This window comes from Triturus cristatus, chromosome 4_2 (genome assembly GCF_964204655.1).
Source record: "Triturus cristatus chromosome 4_2, aTriCri1.1, whole genome shotgun sequence".
In the NCBI taxonomy this organism is placed as follows: domain Eukaryota; kingdom Metazoa; phylum Chordata; class Amphibia; order Caudata; family Salamandridae; genus Triturus; species Triturus cristatus.
Window position 1 is genome coordinate 235821591 of NC_140586.1, and position 18583 is coordinate 235840173.

An 18583-nucleotide genomic window follows, 5' to 3' on the forward strand; every position below is an offset into this window, starting at 1 on the left:
TATATAACTATATTGTCTTTTCCATGATACTTGTATATGCCTGCTTTTTATTCTGTATAACTTTTAATATGCATTCTCTTGGTATTTAAAAATAAAAAAAACAAAGAATCCCAAAGAGCTGGCATAGATCCTGTCACCCTGGACACGAGCCCTACATGCCTGCGTGGGGGAAATCATTGCTATCCTGCTTAACTTCCAACAGTGTCGAACAGAAGCAGCCGGGCAGGCCAAGCCAGGCAGGGCAGGAGATGCCAAAGGCAGACCAAAACAGAGAGAGCAAACCAAACTTGAGAGGGGACACGCCCTAGAGAACAGAACACACCAAAGAGAGAAGATCAAACTAGGGTGAGTAGAACATACAGAGAGCAGAACACACCAGAGAGAACACACCTGAGAGAGTAGGATACACCAGAAAGAACAGAACACACCAGGGAGAGTAGGATACGCCAAAAAGAACAGAACACACAATAGAGAGAGTAGGATCCACTAAAAGGAACAGAACACACCAAAGAGAGAAGATCAAACTAGGGTGAGTAGAACATACAGAGAGCAGAACACACCAGAGAGAACACACCTGAGAGAGTAGGATACACCAGAAAGAACAGAACACAACACAACAGAGAGAGTAGGATACGCCAAAAAGAACAGAACACAACAGAGAGAGTAGGATCCACCAAAAGGAACAGAACACACTAGAGAGAGTAGGATACGCCAAAAGGAACAGAACACACTAGAGAGAGTAGGATACACCAACAACAACAGACCAGACTATCGACTGCAGAACGCACTGTGCAAAGTAAAATACACCAAAGAGAGCAGGCAAAGCCAGGGAGAGCAGAACACACCAAAGGTAAAGGAAGCAAATCAAACAAAGGAGAGGAAAGCATACCGAAGAAGAGCACACTAGAGAGAGCAGAATGGACTAGGAGGGAGAACTGGACCCACCAAAGGGCGCAGTAAGAGGCAGGGAAAGCAGAACCCAAGAGAGAGCAGAGCACACCAAGAAATGTAGGAACCATCAAAGAGAGGGGAATACAAAAAGAGAATCAGACACACTAATGCGATCGTAATACACCAAAGCAGCAGAACACACAGGAGAGAGCACGAAACACAGGGAACACAAGGGAGATCGGGACAGACTAAAGGAGAGCAAAACACACTGAGAATAGCAGTAGGAGAGCACAAAGAGAGCAACCAAAACTGATAGAGCAGAATACACCGAAGAGAGCAGAAACCAGAGCAAGAGTGTTCAGTGAACCAGAGCAAGAGTGTTCAGTGAACATTCATGAAGCCATAGCGGACAGCTTCTGCTACTGTATGGAGTCAGACGAATAATCATGCAGGCCTCAGATAACCCCGCTCTCGCACACAGATGTAAGGCGCCTTCTTTTTTATAATGCACAGAGGCAATGAATCCCTCTGCAGCCTCCGACAGTGGGTCAACTAAAGCAGTCATTACACACCTGGAAACCTCCATCAGTGCAGTAGCCATGCATTGATTACTGTTGCATACCAGTGTAAGGCATGAGTCCCATTATCCTGCAGATGCCCAGAGGTGGCACAGGCCATTCATGACACAGAAGGATGACTCCTCAGTTACTATCACGACAATGAATTGCTTCCATACTTCCAGCAACAAACACACATATTGTGTACTACTGACTATTGCATATTAAAATAAAAACAAAGATACAAATTAGAAAAGGGAATGACAGAAGCCCGTATTTTTTTTTTTTAACAAGTGGCAGAAATCTTTGTTATATATTGGCACAGAGATAAGAAATGTATAATCTGATGTTCCCGAGGGGTGAAATGTATCCATCCAGGAAAACCGATTTTCACTTAATCTTTTATCAGTCACATCGGTGAGAGGAGGTCATTCCATGGACAGTCGACAAGTAAGTTATGACAAAGTCCGCATAGATAAATTCGTTAACAAAGATATGATAAATCACATGTTGCAAGTACAAATCAGATTGACTAGCTATCACTTCGAGTTATGAAAAATTACGTATAACATGCACAAGTAATATGAACCATTTTTCTCCAAGAAATGTGCCACAATACTTATCTCACACATAATTAAGATGAACCAGTTATAGGATAAATTACTTTCACATAAGTAAGATGAATCAGCCATCACAAAGATATAAGATACATAATTTATCACATGTATAAATAAGGATAAACTGTAATCACACAGAAGTACCCAAGTAACTGTCAGACAGGCATATGATTCATTGTCACGTAATATCTATATATATATCTATATATATCTATCTATATCTATCTATATATATATTCACTTAAAAAACCATAGGTTTCACACATGTTATAGTTAGCTGGACATTTCACTCATAAAAAACCAATGAAATTCCCCCGTTATAGTTACTGCAGGCAACTATAACTCACGCGACCGTAATCCTCTGCTGATGCTAATACTGTATTTAGACACTTATTTACCCATGTCTTCTTCCATTAATCTTTAGCTATACATATATTACAAATATTTCTTTTTCAGAAAGACACATATGTCATCAGTGATGTAATATCTGACGTCATCAGCAGAGGATTGCGGTCGCGTGAGTTATAGTTGCCTGCAGTAACTATAACGGGGGAATTTCATTGGTTTTTTATGAGTGAAATGTCCAGCTAACTATAACATGTGTGAAACCTATGGTTTTTTAAGTGAATTTGCAAGGTTTTTTAAATGCTAATTCCTAACTATAACGTGTGTGAAACCTATGTTTTTTTCAGTGACTTTGTACGGTTTTTTAAATGCTAATTTATTTATGTATTATTTTTTTATATATTTATTTTACAATAAACTACGTATTAAAAATTATTATTTTTTTTTTTTTTGGTTTTCACCCTGCGAATTATTTGTATTTTTTTGTAAAAATTATTATTTTTTTTTGTGTTTTTCAGGGTGCGCGCACTGTGCGCGCACCCCCGCGATTTTTTAAAAAAAAAAACATTTTTTTTTTGCCTTCGGGGTCCTTCAGGGACCCCCTGACAAAGGCTAGGGGGTCAGGAACTCTCTACCATGCCCCCTTTTCACGTTCGCCACCTTCCTTTTTCACTCTCGCACTGAAAACAAACAAAATGGCGGCCGACACTTCCTGATTTCGACCGATTCGAACGTTGACTAACATGTAACCACCAATCAGAATTACGCTCGCGCACGTTAGGGTGCTCGCACGGTGCGCGCACCCTGCGCGCATATAGATATGTATATGCTTTTAAATGCTATTTTCTCCGGAAATACTGAACAGATTTACACCAGACCTGCAAAAGGCACTTCCTTGACCTTATGGCTACCTCTCTGCCAAATTTCAAGTAATTCTGTTCAGCCGTTCGGGCTGTAGCTGTGTCTAAAGGTCCTATGGAAAAATGCATGGGAAAAACGCGTTTTGGGACCCCCCTTTTATCTCAGCCCCCGCTTGACGAATCCCCCCGAGACTTTCAGGGTAGGAGCGGAGCATAGCGCCCCACCTATTTTGAAAAATTCGCGAGGATTCGTCGACCGGCGCCAAAGTTATTCAAAATAGAATGTTGCGGATTTCCTATGGAAACGTGGTCTTAACTATAACTACCTACTGGCGACCGCGAGTAGGTAATATATATATATATATATATATATATATATATATATATATATATATATATATATATATATATATGTATATATATATTACATTGTCACATTATACATTATCACATATGTGTTACTTTATCACTGACCCTGTCTCACTGCTCTCTCCCACCTGCCTTCACCTGTAAGTCCTTCCGAACACCCTTTTCTCCCCTCCACACTTCCTGCTACTTCTTTCTCCGCCACATCTAGCAACCTCTTCGCTCTATTTACTGCTTTCCTTACTTAACTTCCTACCCAACTCCCTACCTACTTCTTCATCCACCTCTGCTACCCAGATTCTTCCGCCATCTTATTTTGCCCCATTCTTTCCCCTATTGCTCCCTCTCCTTCCATTCTCCCTATCTACCATCTTCCACCCTCGCCTTACCCTGCCCTCTTCCATTATTGTGCCTGCCTACTCTATCTCCCACTCCCATTCCCTCTTTTTCCTCCTACTTTTCCCTCAGCCACTCCCTCCTCCTACACACTACAGTCACCCTCTGTCCTCCCCTCTGGTTCTCCCTACTTCCCCACCCAGGTACTTGTTCTGATATACTCAGTATCAGTTGTCTTGATGTATTGACCCTCTGTCACTATAATGTTATTTTGTAAAATGCTCACATGCCTATCCGTGTTCAGCGGTCTATAAATATAAAATTAAATAAACACCCAAAAAATATTACCATATACATAAATACGGTAATACCGTGATCACTGGAAATCAGTTATACACACATAATTATAACATAAAATATATGAAAAAGTTCTAATTACGTAAAAAATGATGTAAAGCAGTTATCCCACATAACTCATATATGTTAGCTACATAAGTAGGGGGAGCTAGTTATGACACAGAGACATGATAAATTGCTTACCTCATAGATGATGAAGGTAAACAAATTTCACAGAGAGCTATGTTAACGTATCCCATCCACAAAGAAATAAGCTAACTTTCACACAGGGTTTAGACATTTCTTATCTAGTAAGACAAGTGAATGTTAGAGATGGCCAATGAAATAAGCTGTAACATTTTACGCTTTGTTCCAAAATCAGGGTATGGCAGTAAATTGTAGCTATTTCCCCGCAGGGAGAGACAGTAATTGAACTGCAAAATATCTGGGACACACACACAAGAGGCTAGCAGAGGTGGGAAGCATATTATTGCTCAATGAGCAAGATAAATCTGTAGTACGCAGAAACCTGAAACACTAATGCAAAACACTCTGCATAATCTCTTTCTCGCAGTCTAGTTGTCACATCACTACTGACGTACTACAAGAAATAACGTCGCTGTTGCACTATGACACATTGCAACTGTTGAGTTCTGACGTCTAATGGCCTGCTGCCAGAGTTAGCGGAATGTGAGAAGTGCAGCTCCTGGAGCAGTGACCATAACTACTGCTCAAACTATTTAAGGTTAGGGATTAACATTACTTAGCAATACTTTTAAAGATGAGCAACAGTGTTTTACTTCCACCCTTATTCTGGTTGGACCGAGCAAGAGATCAAACATTGAAATGTAGGTGAGGAAGAAGGAGAGTGGCCTAGTAAAATAAAGAACGAGGTACGCCTCTTCTGAATTGAAAAAAGGATATTGTAAGTCATGGTGCCCTCGTTCTATGTATACAGTGCTGGCTTTTGCAGGTAAGCGTGGTGGAGTGGGGCGGGGTGGGTGGGAGTCAACAGACGACAAAATAGGTTTTATTTATTTAAATTTAACTATTGCGTTGTCTGTTGACTTCCCCACCTCTCATCCTTCCCCCACTGCACCGCACTCAACTGCGCCAGACACCCCTATATAAATATATATATATATATGGATGGATGAATGGATGGATGGATGGATGGATGGATGGATGGATGGATGGATGGATGGATAGATAGATAGATAGATAGATAGATAGATAGATAGATAGATAGATAGATAGATAGATAGATAGATAGATAGATAGATAGATAGATAGATAGATAGATAGATAGATAGATAGATAGATAGATAGATAGATAGATAGATAGATAGATAGATAGATAGATAGATATGTATATCACCAGAAAAATCACACACAGTCCAGAGTGAACAAACAAGCCCTCCAGTCAAGAAGCAGTGAACCACAGTTGTTTTAATGGCAGCAGGTAATCCAGGTAACATAGCATAAAGTGTTTCAACCCATGCTGGGTCTTAATCATATGCAAAAACCGAGGGTCAGTTGTTCTCAGGTTTGAATATATGCAAACTTAGACAGTGAAGAAGGACTCACAATGCAGGCACTGTGTTAAAGATATATTAAACAATTCCACTGTTTATAGTTGATGGGCATCAGAGAGCACTCAATAAAAAAGAAATCTGACTTAATCTTTGCTAATGCACTTCCTATATGCATACATATATATATATATATACACATATATATATATATATATATATATATATATATATATATATATATATATATATATATATATATACGCATACACACAATTAGGTACAAGATAGCCATGTACTCTCCTCTCACACAATGGTGAGATAAATGATAAAGTGCCACAAATAAATGGGATAATCCTTCTCTTATCATGCTCCACAGCTTGACAGAACCATGTTTACAATTATCAAGGAGGAAATAGACCTGATAGCTGCACAAAAGAGAAAACGATAAACCACGTGTACCACACACTACTGCAAAATGCACAATTCAGACAATGTGACAGAAGGTGAGGTAAACCTGAAAACAGTATACATCTTTTGTAGTCACACACAAGAGTATGACCAGTCTGGCACATCTTTTAGGGATGTGTACAAGTTTAGCTTCTCTGGCAGCAATGAGTGAAATCCTTACATTTTCAGTTCAGAAATTAGCAAATTTATAGCTTTCTTCTTGTGCATTTATGCCTCTTGGCAAAAGTTCTTTTCAAAACCTCCAGTGTGATGATTCCCTATCAAAGAGTCAGTATGCATGAATATTTTGTCGCCAAATAGGTGAAAAAAAACTCAGAATCCCTGATTTTACTAACAAAAAAACCAAAATGTTGATGTGCTAAATTTTTTCTCAGTCAAGTGAAATAAACTAATAAGGGCTTTATTCATTTATTTATTTTTTAATTTTAAAAATATGTACAAAATGCTAGCTTACTGTTTAAATACTGAGGTTTAAATTTGCATTTTTTTCTCGTCCGTGTTCCTTTTCCATGAAAGTTACATTGCATTCTCCACAATTTCATGAAGTGCATGGACGTGAAGTGTTGCAACTTGGCACACCCCTATCAGCTACACATGGTGTGAGGTACATCTCATTAAACGAGACGTGATTTATGTACTCTGGTTAATGCCACATATAGAAACCGATTAGCAGCACACAACAATGCGAAGTAATGCTGTAACTATCATGCGCAGTGCTGACAGGAATACACCTTTTATTTCACATGAAACTTCACAAACCTGTAACTTTAATGCGCTGAGGTATCATAGATTAGAGCTATTTGGCTAAGTGGCTCAGGTAAATCGGTTACAACTTCAGTGAATACATTTCTTTTAATCCACCGAAATAGTTATGCAAATCTCCCCATCAATTGGGTTGTGATCAAGGTGTTTAAGCCAAACTAGTAGGATGTTCGTTATCACACACCAGGTTTATCTAACCATCTTATGATCACACTTACAAAAACATACACAATTACACGAGTAAACACAACTTAATTATCACAGTGGTGAAGCTAGCTTTCTCACTATACAAGATTTGAAATGCAGGGCTACCACAAGTGGTCACCTGGGGCAGAACCATGCCACAGTTTTTGAATCTTACACAATTTAGTTGAAAATCCTAATCAAATAGAGGTGAGAAATGCCATTAATCGTAGTACAACCTGAAAAATGTCACATAATTTAGGTCAGGCTCCTAATCACAAAGGAATGTGATATGCCAATTATCACACTACAAAAATGTTAACAGCTTGTAATCACAAATGGTATATCAAATTCCTAATTACATAGGACTAGGACACGCCATTTATTGCACAGTATTATTTACACCTCTCGTAAACACATATAAACTACGTCAAAGAGGGGTGTGATAAGTCATTTATCACACTATGGCAATATATATCTTATAATCTCACAAAAGCTAGATGAGTCTCCTAATCACATAGCAATGAGATACACCATTTATCAAACCCAATGGCACATAAATGAGAAATGTAATTTGTGATGCTATACACTGTACACATCTTATAAACACACAGAATCATTAGATACAACTTTAGATAACATAGTGTATGATCAGAAAGTCACATCAAAGGACCTAGTGATGATTTGGGGGCATTAAACTGAGGCCTGGAAGAAGTAGCCTCTTGGATGATCCATAATTGGCTCAAGATCATTGGAGTTCTAAATACCCTCATGCCCTTGTAGACTCTCCTGATTTGTTTGACTTACCAACTTCTATTGACAACCAAACTAAAACATTAGAGTTATCTCACATGCTGAGTTGAAAATAAATGCTCATACCCATGTTGTTGTTAAGTCAGACTTCCTCGCCCTTAGACAACCTAAACAGTCTATTCTATATATCGAAAAGATGAATCAGAAATATTTCCTAAAGAGTTTCTGAACTCCACACTTCATTATAGGAGTGCGTTGAAAGAGGGTTTCCCCATTATCAAAGGGCCAGATAGCAGGAAGTCCAAAATACTGCCGCTCATCTAACCTTTTCATCAAGAGGTTGAAGAGCATATCTGAGAGTGATCAAATCTCTTCAATAGCTTCCAGTACAAAACTGGATTTTTGTAACGATAAGACCACTCTTTATCTTTTATAGGCATTGCCATGTCAGATCTTTAAGATCCACCAATCGGGAACTCCTACCCATCACGCAGACTGTTCCTTTGTTATTGTCCTCAAGGAATAGAATGCCCTCCCATTAGTAATAGAGTATATGTCAAATCGCATTACTTTTACGAATGCCATCAAAACCTACCTTTTCTTTAATTAATGTAGTACAGTAGCCACTTATTCATTTATTGTTCTTTTTTTACTTCTTCTATGTCAGTTGTTAAGGAATAATTTCGTTTGTAGAGTGAATTTTGCAAATTAATTAATAAAGAAAAAAAAAAATTATCATACTATGTTAGCTAAACATTATAATCATTGCCTGTTGACACCAGAATCCTAATTATATGGAGCAAGCTATGCCATTTATCACACTGCTTTTGGATACTTATCTAACAAACACGAATTAGATCAAACTCCTTATTACAAAGGGTTGGACTTAGTCTTTAACATACTGTATGATTTATACCTTTCACAAACACATGTAAGACTTAGATCAAATTCCTATTCTTGTAGGAGCATGATAAGTCAGTTATCGAACTTTGTGATAGTTTAATCGCGTACAAGTTAGATTAGACTCGTAATGACATAGGGATGAGATATCCCATTTGTGTGATACAAATGTGATACACCACTTATAACATGCATAATAGGTAAATAGAGCTCAAAATCATAAAGGGGCATGTAAAGCCAGTAATCACCATCTATGAACTAAATATTACATAATGATGCACAAATTAGATCAGATTCCTCCTGACTTTGAGGTGATGTATTGTACTTATTACACTACATGCGATACACCTCTTAAGAATCCCACATGAGATAGAAAAATGATAGAAAAAATAGCATGTGGTCAACCAGTTATCACATTACAAGCGTTACTATCATGAACAAATTAGATGAGATTCCTAATGACATAGAGGTCAAATATGCCACTTATTGAACTATGCATGAAATGCCTCTATTAAAAACAGGGTAAGCTGTGGATCAAAGTCCTAATCATGTAGGGATCAGATAACCCAATTATCACACCACGTTAAGCAAATATCTTATAATCATACTCAAGTTAAAATCAGTTTAACAATCACAAAAGGTGAAACCCAAACAGAGAAATTATATTAGCCATTTAGAGAAACTTGGGTTGTATAATCATGTTAATTTCACAAAGAGGAGTGAGGTAAACCTGTTATCCCACACAACAGCAAGATTATGGCTATTTGCGATTTATTTCGACAGGGGGTAAAATGAGTCAATTATTCCAGATATACCACAGAATAAAAGGGTCTTATGGTGGGAAACAAACTGAAGATTGCTGGCGGAAATGAGACCTGAAACATGAAAGCGATGTGGTATAAGAGTATTATTGCACAGTGAGGGAGAGATAATCCTGCTATTATTTCACACAGAGATCAAATCGACCTAAAGCTGAGAGCCACGGGATACGATAGCCCTATCATTATGACACAAAGGGTGAGAGAGAACTGTTATGACATATGCGAGGGTGAGATATACACTCACTGTTGCAAAGGGGAGTGAGACAACCGTGTAGTCCCGGACTCGGCTGAGACAGCTGTGTTATCTCATACTGAGATTACATGAACACATCATACGGATACATTACCCAGGCACCACAGCCCCCAACACCTGGAAGTACCGGGGTCAGCATGCCCAAGGAAAGGATGAAGGCACCTTCCTCTAGCAGCACTCCTGCATGCACAGGAGTAGTGCAGGAAATGAGGGGGTTTCCCCTGGATCCCCAATTTCAGCAGCTATTTCTGAGCCAGTCTGGGATCTGGCTGACCCAGTGAAATATGCTGAATTTATCCTCTTGTAATTTTCCAACACTAGGACACAATTCGGCAGCGCCCGCACGATGTCTTCTTTCTGTTTGAAGCAGCAACCTGCAGGCTACGAGGCCTGATTAGGAGGGCCATAAGCCCTTCTTTTGTTAAAGTATTATCCTGGCTGGGAACCATCTGGAGCCCAACACCCACCTCCAATGCCATGGAAGGAAGCAAACGCACACAGCTTATCACTGCACGAGCACTTTAGAGAAACTGTGATTTGGAGGTGTTTTTTTTTTACTTTATTCAACCCCCCCACCAATGTAACAGATGAGTGTGTACTGCATTAATTCTAGTTGCATCTGTGTGTATGAGTAATTTCACAAATAATGATTTAAATAGCACTCACTAATTCTTTTTTATATAATTCTTTTATAGCACTACTCATCCCAGTGTAGGATGTCAGTCAGAGCACTTTTTGTTACACACAAAGATACAATAAATCATACACGAGTTTAAATCAGTGCAGAGGAAATGATACAAAAGGCAATGGGGGTTATAAGGAGTAAAAGTCACATATCGTCCATACTACGTAAACATGATATGTTAGGATTGCATGGTCAAGAGAATCAGAAAGTCAGGATTTAAAGTGTAACACAATGATTGGGTGTGTCTGGAGTAACAAGACTTTATTACTAGCCAAAGAAAGCCTACTTTGCAAATTTAGAATAACAACAGACTGAGAAAAAATTAAGCATCTAATCCCATGACGTGCTGTTTGTATGCAGCGCCTTGATGTCGGCTCATAGCTCACTGTGCTGTATTAGGATTGCAACTTATGAACTGGAAGTAACAAAAGGGTCTCTGTGTCGAAAACATTACCCCACTTACCTAGCAACATAAAACACAAATCTGTGATCTGCAGGTTACAGGATGCCCTTGGCAATAAGCACATTAACCCTCTGTACTACTTTATGTGTCAAAACTATGACTGGATAAAACACAGAACTCTTCTAGAACAGTATTACCCACCAGAGGTCTCTTACTGTTATTATAATTATCTGAAAACTGCTGGGCACAGAAAGATCTCTGCAGCACGTGTCTTAACCATGTAAGACTTTTAAATGCATCTCCTCTGTGACTAATGTAGTTCGCTAGAACAGATTTACTGGCATGTGTATCCTTGTTGCCATTTTATTTGTAGCAGATATTTAACAAATAAATGTATACGTTGCATGTCAGATCCTACTTTTCGTGACTCCGCCCCTCGTGACTCCACCCTGTTTCTTCTGGCACACCTTGACCCCCAGTTTGGGTTCCCGGATTCATTTTTTTTTCTTTTTACCAATTCCAGCACTGAACATGAGATGCGGGTCGAGGGGCATGTGCAGTGCTGCCAGGAGCTTCATACTTCCCACGTCCCATCAGAACAGTATCCCCCCCCCAGCCCCCCCATCATTCGTGCGGGAGTCAGTGCATGCCTGGGGTACATTAGACGTGGTCTCAACCGCGCTACACCCTTGGCACTATGGGGAGGGGAATTGGGCATGTTCGAGGTATTAAGATATCGCCCACCCCCAGAGAGCGCAGCCCCTTTTCGACGATGGTGTGCGGGGGCTTTGGGGCATGCCGAGCGTGGGTAGGAGAGCAGCCCCCACTCGCATGGCATCCCTGACACCGAGGGAAGAGGACTTTGAGCATATCCAAGCACTGTGTTTCTCTATTCCAGCCGGCCCACCTCGGCCCCTCCCGGGCTCCTCCACCCCCTCCCGGGCTCCTCCACCCCCGGATTGCTGCACACCTCCCGGTGCCGAGGATCAGCACCACGGACAGCGGCAGTGCTGAGCCGCCTCTCCAGGCGGAGCTGGGCGCACTCGAGCGGGATGCCGGCCCCGGGCTCGCCTCTCACTCGATTTTTACACTTCTTTTCTGACGTTGTTACCAAACACCCGTGCGGCGCGCAGGGGCGTCACGAACAATCAACAGATGTAATACCAACTCCAAAAGAAAAAAACATAAAGACTTCCTTCTATGTCTGTTTAGCCCCTGCCCGACATATTGGGGTACAAACTCGGTTCGACTCTCTGGTGATGCGTTCTTTCGTCTTTGCTATGTTGATAGATTGAGCATAGTTGCCTTTTAGTCATCATATAAGCTGTTATTTAAAGCGCTGTGAAGTGATGTTGGGTCTGCTGTGTCTCATATATATGCATATATGTTCAGTATTATAATATATGTACATCAGCGGCAGTCCTTCTGTCCGAGGCATACACCCGTCGCCACACTGTGGGCTCCCCGTACTCCCCAAAGCCTGTCCGCCCCACCCACCTCCCGCGCCTCTGCAGCGGGGAGTGACTGAGAACCCCCTACCCCTGAGATTTCCCCGTCACAGTACCTCAAACCGTTCCCTTTGACGGGAAGTCCCGACGGGGCGGATCATGTGCTGCCGACCCCTCCGGCGCTGCAGAGCAGCCGCTGTCCGACATGCAACGTCTGCGTGACGGCCGTCCGCTGGCTGCGGCCTGGAGGATCCCGCCGCAATGCTCCGACGAAGGCTGCAATGGAAGGAGACAGAGAGAGAGAGAGAGAGAGAGAGAGAGGGGGAGAGAGAGAGAGAGAGAAATGGCACTCCTTAGGTTTCCAATAGCAACAGAGAATGCAAGGAGCATGTAAGGAGGGCTGGCAACAGCTGGCAGAACTTGCACTGGTCCACTAGGGGGGAACGGAGGAGCTCCTGCCCCACCACAGATTAGAGGGCAGGATGTGGGGGTGACAAAAAGGATGAGGAGGAGAAATGGGTTGCCAACACCAGAAATGGTGGTGACCCCATCTCAGCAGTGGGTGTTAGGTGTTGAGGAATGTGCAAATGGGGTGGATCCTTGCATTGCAGAAGCCAAGGAAATATGCAAACACGCGTCTGCACGGGTTGGGGGTTATGCGGGCAGGCAGGTTACTATGGCATGCGCAACTGCAATGACATCAAAAAGGAAGGCGCACACGGCAACAGAAAGAATACTTGTCGCAAGAGTGCAACTCACTCAGCATGATAGCAACACAGACATGAAACACATATTACAAAGACGCTACACACACAGTGTGGGAGGGCTAAGTAGTAAGAGAGCAAACCGCACTGCAAGGTAAAAACAAAAAGCAAAAGAGCAAAATGCACTGTGAGGGGCAAAACAAACAGCAAAAGAGAAAAGCACACCACAAGAGAATGGCAGGTTCATATCAGATTACAATGCAAGAATTCCACACACGCAACAAGATAGGTAAACACAACTGGGGGTCAGGCAAAAAAACATCAAGAGAGGAAAAACAGCCAAAACAAACAGCAAAAGATCAAAATCTATACCAAGTTTTCCCAAGATTCAGCTATATTGGGCTGGCGAAAAAGCTCAGTTGGAGATGGCGATTAAGGAACAGCCTGCACCCCAGGCTCATTTGTCGCTGTTGGGGGTGCGGGGGTCTACAGACCTCAACTCTTATCAGAAAACGTGAGTAACTTGGGGTTTCTCCTAGCAGAGAGAGAGAGATTACATGGCAATGTGGTAGTGCGGTTAGTCCAAGAGCACAAGATGGAGCACAAGAGATGGGTGTGTGCTGTAACTGGGAAAGGTTGGTCTACGAGGGTTGGAGTTGCCAGAGGTAATTTGAGAAGGTATGTGTATGGGGGGTGGACTGTATGGGAATAAGAGAAAGGAACTGCGAGACAGGGGAACAGCCAGAGAGGGAAGGAGACAATAAGAATGATGATGGCTGGAGGGACCCGGTGGCCCATAGCAAGGAACAACAGGGGGAAGGTGGGGGTGAGTTTCCTAATAGGGCAGTTGGAGCACTGACAGGACTTCCTGGATATCCAGGTATGTGTCTTCTCCTGGACATTTATATGCTATGTTTTTTCCTGTCATGGAAGGTGGGTGATCAGGGGGGTGGGGGTTGACATCACTGCATTGTTTTTTAGTGTGTTGAAGTTAGATTATATATGTATATGTTTTGAAAATTCAATAAAAATGTTTGAGAAAAAAAACTACAGCAAAGAATAATCAATATATATAGCAATAAATAAACACACGGCATGTAACAAATGTGTTGACCAACACACAGAGCAATAGAATGTCACAAAATGAATACCCTCAGCACCCAAGAAATCAACATATGCAACGAGGACACAGAAAGCAGGAGAGTGCAACTCACAACAGGAGAATGGCATAGTTATCAAACAACATACACCACAACAACTCAATAAGCCCAGCAAGAGAATGACATAGCTATAGAAGACAGGCACAGAATGATAGAGCAATAGACACAGCATGAGAGAAACATTGGCACACAAAATACGCAGTAAGTGAGCTACATACGCTTAGTGGTGGGACAAACAGCAAGAGAACAAAACACCACACGGAATGAGATAGCTGCAGACCAACATATACAGCAATAAGTCAACAACATACAGTAGTAGAATGGTAAAGCTACAAATTATCATACTCAGCAAAAGACAGATACAGACACAAAGCACAATGGACAAAAGGTCAAATTACACAAGGAGCAAATAAACAAGTAAACAAAACAAACAAATTGAAATTGGCATAGCTATAAACCACTTTACATAGCTAGACACCAATAATGCAATTTGAACATCACCACTCCACAAGGCAGGCACAAAACTACAGAGCAATAGACACTCTAAGAGAGTGTCATTGGCATGAAGTCCACAAAGTCTTCACACACACTGAGGGAAAGAAACAACGGCAAATCTAAACAGAGCAAGAGAAAGATAGCTACAAACCACCATAGACAGCAAGAATTCAACACACGCAGCAAGAATGTAAAATGGATACAGGCCAAAACAGCAGGAGGAAACAAAGAGCAAGAAAACATAACAGAACAAGAGGTTGATATTGCTTGAGACCAACATACAGTCCAAGAAACCAGCACATATTAGGAGAATGACACAGACTTGAGACAGAAGGGAGCTTCACAGACGGCAGAGGACACAAACAACAAGAGAACAGCAAGAACATTGCATGCTTACATAGCAAAATGTACAGCAAGAAATCAACATTCACTTCAAGATTGTGACAGAATGTCCGACCAACACACACTGCTAAAGAGTGACATAGCAAACAATTAGTAACGAAGCACACTCAAGGGATAGCCATAGAGACAAACCAACAGACACAGTAAAAACTCCGTCTCGTAAGAACAGGAAAATAACATGAAAGGCACACCATCAGGCAGCTTCATACACAGCTAAGGAAACAAACAGCATCATAGCAAAACACACAACTATAGAATGACTGCTAATACACCAACATATTCATATCAAATCATCACATATAGCAAGAAAGTGACACCAGCACAAAACAAAATCAACAAAATCGGAAAGAGATCAACTCACACAACAAAAGGGTGAACACAGAGTACAATATTGACATAACGTCACAAACATTCAAATAAGAGAGCAGTACAGAGAAAGCTATACCTATAGAAAGCACAGAACCAGAAACAAAGCACATAAAGCGAGCAATGTAGGTACTGAAAGCATACATATATATAGTCAAATAGTGACATAGTGATACACCTTTATAAAACATGCCGGCATTAAGAGAGTAGAGGTAAGCAAAGATTAAAGCATAATCGCACAAACAGCAAGAGGACATTTTTTCTATATCCCTACAAGCTTAGTAAGAAATTCAGTAAGTGGATGTTAGACATCCGTTTATTAAACCAAAAGCTATGCACTTATGAATCGTGCTTTGGCCTAAATCCCAAATTTGTTTTATTTTTTCACAGCACAACTATACACTTGGGTTGAGTTAGACTATGGGCCACCGGACCAGCGAAGGCTGGAGCTTTCACTCCACCGTAGAGACTGTTTGCCATATTTGGAGATGGCCTCCAGACAGGTTAGGATCTCAGTCTCATCATTGGTGCATCTGCTGGGCAGCTCTGTTGAAGTCACTAAAGGGTTGGCAAGCGGGCATCATATTTGATACACCCACTCAGAGAAGAATACAAAATTTCAAGAAACAAACTCCAAAACTGGAAACTTGTTTATTGAAAACAAAAAGCAATGACCTTGAAGTCCAAGGACATTTCTCTTGAGTGTTTGGGGTCCATTGGGAGTTTTCTTAACCCAAGACCGCCATGACTCGCATGACCATTCCAGTTAGGGAAAATGAGTGATGGACACAGTGGTCTAAATGCGGCAGCGTGAGCGTCACTTGGGACTAGATGGCCATGGGGGTGGTGGGAGGTTAGAAGCTTGAGCCAACGAAGCCAGTGGAGACTCTGGCTGTGTAAATCTAGCACTGTCTCTGACTCTAAATAGAGTAGGAAAACCATAGGTTTGGCGAGGCAGGAGCACCACTGATTTTTTTACATTTCTCTTGCACAATCCTAAATAAGTTGCACAGTTGGCCACTTAGAAGGCCTCTAAGCTATGTCACAAAGAGCTTGAGAAGTGGCAGTTCATCTGTACACCCATAAAGCATAGATAGTAAAGTAGCAAATATACCGACTGACTGAATTTGAATTGTGTACGCACTGGTGTACTCACTTGCGAATGCACATGTGTATGTTTGCAGGGAATAAGCAGACATTGAGCAGGTTTGTAGGAAAAACCTCCCACCGTCCCTTTCCCATTTCAAACTCGATTGACAGAGCTCAGTTTGAGTTGAAGGTAATTCATGGGTTGGGGGTATGTTGAGATTTTTTTGGCTCACATATAAACCACCTGCCCCTCGCCATCTTTCTTCACCCTAGACTTCCTTTTGTTAATGGTGGTCTGGTGGAGAAATGATGAAGGACACCTTTGGAATGTTGCAGTGACTTTTGTCCAAGACGTTGATGGTCCCCAGTGTATGCATAACGTGTCAGGGTGAATTGCATTAAGAAGGCTGCAGTTTCCAGGTGATACATTTCCAGTATAGGCTAAGCCCATTGACCAATAGACGAAAGGGCATTTTCGATTGGGTCATGCAAAGATGCAGGGATGCCCTTGCACCCATCTCTTTTCAGAGTCTAATGTCAGCCAGCCTGTTGATTTAAGGAAGAGGGCCCGCCACAACATCCATCTCCTTCTCATGTGTTAAGTTGACCTTGAGCTTCAATGACAACCAGCCAGGCACACTCCTTGTGGGAAGCTCTGCTGGGCTGAACAAGCGTCTCTCTATTGCCACCCCCACTTACATTTCAGATTTTCCAAGCCCTGCTTCCACAAGGAACTAACTTACTAAAGGGTCAAATAAAGCTGAGCGTGGAGATTAAAGGATTGGGTGCGTTGCTGCCACCTGACACGGGAGAACTGGGAAGAAAAAGCAGGTGAGCTACCCCATTGAGGACATGGAACAACTGGAAAAAACCTTCCATGGATTAGACACATAAGATGGAACAACCTCAAAAACCAAGACTGATTGGTCTACGCATACAGGACATAGACAGTTTAGAAAACGAGCATTGGCAATGTCAATAGCTTTTGCCTTGGCGAGACGACAATATTTTTTGCAAACACATTCAATAGGTATTAGCAGTTTAAAAGTAAAAAAAATAAAAAATACTTCGACAAAGGTGGCATGCATATATTTGCAAAACAATCCCATTGCAAAAAATATAAAAAAAACATTGGGCCACCAGCCATGGCACTAACGGTGGGTGTGCATGTGTCCACAAGCAAAATGCTATCACTCACAATGAAGAGAGTGAATGAGTGCAATGGACTGACCAATTGGCCTACATTATATGGTGTGGCTGACGGAAGCAAATTGCGAATGACAATTAAGCAGACCTATAACTGAAGACGTCATACCAAAAGCTCCTGTATGTATACATGTATAATTATTTGAGTGTGTACATGACCAAATAAATACCTTTTCATTGGCAAAACCGTGAAGCAGTGCCAGTCTTTCTTTTCTGATGTACTGCAGATACCTAACCACAACAGTGCACCGACTGACCTGTCCCGACGAATGTGTAATCAGGCATTCCTCAAATGATATATATAACTATTTATTTTTTAATGGATTTTTTTAAAAACATGAGGTGGGTGAGGCAGCTTAAATTCTTCTAGGCTAGCCTTAATGAAGACTTAGGGGTTGATTAGGAAAGCGGGCGGATCGCCACCGGGCCGGCGGTGGCGATCCGCCCGCCATCGCAACCTGATTTACCCCCGCCATATTATAATGGCGGGGGGTATCGCGGCGGATGCAAAGTGCGTCCTCCGCTTTTCCGCTGGTCGGCAATCATTCCGATTGCCGGCCGGGCGGACTTGGGCCACAATATGATGGCGGTGCCTAGCAGGCACCGCCATCCATATTAGAATGTGTGGCATTCAAGGCCTTT

The 18583-nt window shown here is 41.6% G+C and overlaps 1 protein-coding gene across 2 annotated transcripts in view; it reads right to left on the minus strand.

The window, feature by feature from the left end:
• Positions 1-18583, minus strand: part of ELFN2 (extracellular leucine rich repeat and fibronectin type III domain containing 2) — a 277996-nt gene that overhangs the window by 189666 nt on the left and 69747 nt on the right. Inside the window, exon 1 of one of the 2 annotated variants that reach the window (XM_085601361.1) lies at positions 12636-12772. The exons of the other annotated variant lie outside the window; for it this stretch is intronic. The gene's annotated coding sequence lies outside the window, so the exon portion shown is untranslated. Of the gene's footprint in view, positions 1-12635; positions 12773-18583 lie in introns of those variants that run through there. 2 annotated transcript variants of the gene reach the window in all.